The following is a 6,000-nucleotide window of genomic DNA, read 5'->3' as shown; positions in this document are numbered from 1 at the left end:
ACAGAAAGCACTTTACCCATTTCAGAGCTGTTGGTGAATTTCAATAGCTGGGACAACAGAGGTTTTTCTAAGGAGTTTAAGGTAAAACAGTGTAAGCTATGATTCCATCCATCACACTTTCCCCACAGGGACAATACCAAAAGTTCAGTATCTGCCCATGGGGTCTAACTGTGATTTGGAAAATGTTCATGGGATTTTTTAAAAATCACATTTTCTTCAGTCTTCACCATTTTCACATTCTCTTATACAACAGCTTTATTTTTACAAAGTTAACTACAGTTGTAAACTGCAAGCCAATCAAATCTACTACTACCACTACAAGCTAAATTAATCAGCAAATGCCAGAAAGCACATTCATCACAGCTACTGGCTTGCATTCCAATAGCTGCATGATGGTTTGATATTTATTCTTCTGATCCATCAGCTGGCACAACATGCTGCACAACACAAAGGCTACATTCTGCATCTAAACTGTTGAGGCAAACATAATTAAGTATATGCCTTGTTTGGCTTGACCCTCAACACAATAAATTCAATCCAATATCGAGACATACAACAGAAAGATGGTTCAAAGAAGCATCTTATTGAAATAGGCAGAGCAATTATTGAGCACACAATCAGCTTGATAAATTTATATGACCTATCAGAGCTGTCTCTTTAGAAATGGGAGAATTATGGGAAATTTGGAAGGTAGTGTAATGATCAAAGAATATTTTTTTAATGCAAAAATATGCTGAGATTCTATGCATTAACCTAATTGGAAAGCTTTGGTTTATGCCAAAATGATATTATTGCATAAGAGCAATTAGCCATTACCAAAGTACATTGTTTTCACAGAATACAATGTGATGATACAATGACCCGATCTTCTCCTGCTCAAAACAACACAAACCTTTTAATCTTTCCAAACAATTGAGTTTTTTAATTCCCTGAGCACAAAAAATTGAGGTAAGTCTTCTCTATCTCTTCCCATGAATCCATATTCATGAAATTATTTAGAGAAAAGAAAGATGAACCAATTTTGGGGAAATTTTAAAAGAAACATGACACCAGTCTGAAATCACATGTGATGAATCTCACACCAAACATAACCTTTTGTGGAATTTAGACATTTTGGAGTTATAAAAGATATTCTCTTCCCCTGACATTATCATTTGTACCATCAATGCTAACATGTGCTCCTCAGCAATTAGTTTGTGGTGCCAGACAATGGCAACTCCTGGTTTGGTTTGCAAGTGTGGGTGTCACAGACATGATTTTTGAAATGTAGAGGAACTTAGAAGCCAAATTTCTACTGGTGTCATTATCTTACTTGAAGAAGACAAAAAATGATGAAGAAATGAGCTCTACAAACACCTGAGGGAAACATTTAATGGTCTCCACAGACACACAGGTGTAAAAGAAAGCAGAACACTGGAAACTATTCAAGAGATATTTTTAGATGAAAATGTAAATGTTTTGGAGAAGCCAAGGGATTTTGGAAGACCAAGATTCAGAATCTAAGCAAAGTACATAGAAATCAGTAGGAATAGAAATTACAGGAACACAGAAATATACTATAAAAACCCAGGAGGAAAAAGGGTTGTAGGAAAGGCAAAGTTCAAATAAATAGACAAGTCTTTTTGTGTTCCAACTGAATGCTGGTTGCAAGCAAAATAAGAATAGGGGAAATAAGGAAGCTAAATCAGGAAAATGAATTTGCTTTCCAAGTATAAATTTACCCTTTCTTAAGAGCTCAGGAATACTGAGGTTTTTGCAAGCGCATTCCTGTCCCTCTAACAGTGATCAGAAAAATGCAGCAAGAAAGCTGTGAGCTGGGCTGCAGCTGCTCTCAACATTGAGCAGCAAGGCAAATGAAGCCCCAGGCAATAGCACTGCACTGACAGAAAACTAAATTGAAAGTGTTGTATTAATTACCACAAAATAGATATGCTGTGGGAGTCGATGCCAACAAGATCCTGTCATTCTCTGGTCCTAGGCTGTTAACTGTGGTTCAAAGAGCTGAGTGAATCTGCTCTGTCTCATGCTCACCACCATTAGGAAATCTTTCTAGAGACCTTTAAAAAGAAAAGTCAATTAGAACATTCTAGGTTTAAGAGGAAAATCTCACTTAACATTTCAACAGCACAACTTCCAGCTGCAAAGAATTTCAAGAACCTTTCCCCTTCCCATGACAATCTTCAGAAGAAGCAAAAGCTGAGCTGGGCTAAAGCTTCTGCTAAAATCTGAACCATATCTCTTAACAGAAGACTACGTAAAACACACTAATTGATCTACAAAACAAACAAACAAACAAACAAATATACATATATATTTAATTGCATTTGGCAGTCTTTGGTGTTGGCTTACTCAAATTCATTGCTGGACACTGCACACAGCCTTACCACTGACTTCAAGGCCAGGCAAATGGCCATGGCCATGGCCTGGACTGGTTTGTAGCTGTCCCATTGTTTCAAGATGTGCACAGTGCCACAAGACACTTGGTTACTGACTAGAAGAGCTGGAGGCTCCTTAGTAAAAGGCAAGCTCAGTAAAGAAGGAAAACAATGAAGACTAATAGAAGAAGAGAAGGGCAAAAAGTGTGTAGTTAAATTCCTATTTTCTGGAATTTAATAAAACATCAGTGAAATGGTGTTAGAAAATCCATCTTAAGAAAAAAAATCAAAGTAATTAGACAAAAAATGTACATGCATGAACTGTGTAAAATGTCTATCACTAGATTTTGTTGGTAACAGATCAGAATTTATCTTCTGTACATTTAAGGAAATAATCTTATATTGAGGCAATGGGTTTTGCTTTCCGAAATGACTTTTTTTCCAGATACCCATGTTTTAATTGAAGATTTGTTTGGTAAGGCAGTGCTTCCCCTTGACTATTCAACTTAATTCTGAAACTGGTTCCACTGAGCATGTAAAATTTGAAAAATATGTCACATTTAAGACTGAGTATTGAGACAGTTTCAGTTGATGTCAGTGGAAGCTGGGGCACTCTCGTCCCTTCAAAGAGGTTCATACATAGCTCTCAATAAAAGGTGAGAATTACTTCCAGCCTCTCTAAGTACTTGACAAAACATAAAGCTCCTGGTGGAGTGTGAAATTAAGCCAAGTACAACATTTAACATATATCATAATCAGCAAAGGAAGACACTTGTCTAGCTATAATTGTCAGACCATTTAGTTCTGCACTGAAACCCAGTGTCCCAAAGATTTCCTGTTTTCAAATCTGTGTGTCACAGGCTGTGTGCTCTCCACATATCCCACAGTGGAACAATAGTATCAAAGAGTGGGCAGCAGAATCTTTGGAGCAGACTGTTAAAGAACCAAAGCAAGAGGCTTTCACAGAGGAGATTGACAGAACTCACACCACAAACCAATGGCTGCCAAAGAAATACCTGTAATTCACATTGGATATGCCTATGCAGATTTTTTACAGCAGTCAGAAGGTACTCTGGAGAGTTTACAGCTGCTGTAAAATCTCATTTAAAGCATATGGCTCCTGAAGAGGATGCTGAACCTTTGATAACCTTTGTGTTCTCCCCTCTTTTCTGCAAGTACCACTACAGTTTACAATGCCCAAAGACTGCCAACTATCTTAACAGAGGTCCAAGTAAAATAAATTAATGAGTGCATAAGAAAAACATTGGAATATTATAGAACTATGTCAAAGTTTGAAAAAAAGAAGGACAAAAACATATGCAAGTAGTTAAGTATTTGCTTTTTTGCTTTTTGGAGTTATTTGCCCACAGCTGAAATTTAGGCCTTTAAAAAATAATGAACCTCAGAACTTCAGTATAATTTTATCCACAGTTACATAATTTAATTCAAGACATATGAAGAGTAATTATCTTTAATTAATTACTAATTACTACAAATTGCAAGACATAGCACTATCTCAGTAATCATCTGAATACTACTAATGGTTTATTTGAAGGGCATTAACCTGCCTGCAGTAGCATAAAGTAATCTTCTATCTTCATCTTCAAAAATAAATTAAACCAATAAAATAAAATAAACACAAACTCAATATTCATACACCTTATTGGCAGTTTACTGAGTTCAGATGATGATCTCTATTCACTTATCCAATAACCTCACAGAGTTATCTCTTTATTTACTTGTATGCATTTTTCCACTCAAAGATTAAATATGCTTCAAATGTTCTGATGATTGCATGAAACTGTAAAGCATTAACAAGACACAACTGTTTTCTGACAGACATCCATTTTGTTAAAAACAGATGATATCTCTCACTGGCTAAGCTCATATCTCCAAAATACAACTAAAAACTTTGATTTCTGGTTATATCAAAGATTATCCTCAAGCATACTAAGAAAACAACAGCTGGTGTTATAAAATTTGCATTATTTAGAAGATATTTTGATAAGCTTCCATCATTCCAGGGACAAAGCCTTAAAGTTTTTCTTTTTGTCCTCATTATAAGTCATCCTTATTTTTTATGGTTACTGCCCATTCACTTTTTTAGAACTGATCATACTTTTTGGGGAAGTACAAAAAGTAACTTGACAAAAATTTAAAGGAATCTCATGTGGAAGCTGATATTTAAACTTTACCTTTTTTTAAGTTGCATCCATTGATTTTTCTGCAGAGAGAAAATCAACAACTCTCTCCAATTGTTGTGCTTACAAGGACAACTTAACATTAGACAGAAAAATCACCTTGCTGAAATTGCTCTTCAGAAATAACAATCCTTTGTTTCCCCGCACCAACATCAAAACAGAACCTTTTCTTATGTACCATATTTGAATGCAGTAAATTGTTTGATGTCAATGTGCTTTCACAATTTCATGGAAAATAAACTACAAAAAATGCAACTGAGCAGGCAATGGTTGAAATCAACTTTTTGCAAGCATATGTATACATAACCTCAGATCATTGCTGTTAACGCAAAGGTTTCCTCAACATTTCATTTTGGAAAAAGCTGTTTACCAGAAGACCAAAACATGAGGTGATAAACTGCATGAATACTTCTATTTTAGAAATACATTTACACTTACTGCCTTTCCATTTAAAGAAAAACAATCCAAAAAGCTTAACTGCTCGAAAACCTTGCAACTGCAGCCTTTTATCAATAATTGCAGAAAAAAATATGACTCTGTAAACAAATCCTCATTGCTTTTTCATGATGTGCAAATGCTCAATGAGAAATTCTTTGTCAGGATGAGCAAATTAAGTGAAAATAGTTATGCTACAAATGGATTTACATAGGAACACTTCATAAGAAATAGCAAGCACTACAGCACACAGGAACCGAGATGCAAGATTTATTTTCAAATTATAACCTTCTTGGTATTATTCTAGATTTGTTCTCTTATTTACATTGATGTGCCTAGCACATTTACTCTGAAATTCTGTTTGCTTCACAGAGTCACTTCATTGTTACAACAACTGCAGTTTGAAATCTTAACATACTTCTCATTCTTTCCATTTTTACCTCAAACTCTCTTCTCTTTAGCATCAGAGTTCATTAATTTTCAAATAACATCCATCTTCATAAAGCAACATAGTGGTTTTGAGTGTTTTTCAATCACATATTTTGAATTCAATTTGTGGAAAGGAATTGATGACTAACTGTTGAGAGTTTTCAAGTAAATTACATGAAATACGAAATACTTCATTCACCTTCTTGGTACATAAGACACAAACTTGTGTAAATAACAAACAGGCACCCTAGTCCCATCTGCTGATCAAGCATATTCAAACAAAATTCATCACTCTCTTGCCTCAAAAAAGACTAGTTAGATATTTGATAATATCTCAAATAATTTTGAAGATGAACTAACATAGACTTTTCAGTTAATTACTGCAAATTACAATGTTTTCACTGTAACACTGTAGTAGTTAAAGTTTGGTCAGGTTTTAGTCTCTGTCATCCCAAAGCACATTAAAAAAATAAAAATATTTCGAAAGGGAAATAAAAAATTCCATATATTTAAATTATAGTGGACTGCAATAAGCATATGAACATGGTATTGCAAGTTTT

The sequence above is a fragment of the Agelaius tricolor genome, unplaced genomic scaffold (genome assembly GCF_023055355.1).
Source record: "Agelaius tricolor isolate 1412-34295 unplaced genomic scaffold, bAgeTri1.0.p SCAF_2, whole genome shotgun sequence".
NCBI lineage: Eukaryota > Metazoa > Chordata > Aves > Passeriformes > Icteridae > Agelaius > Agelaius tricolor.
This window is presented reverse-complemented; position numbering follows the sequence as displayed.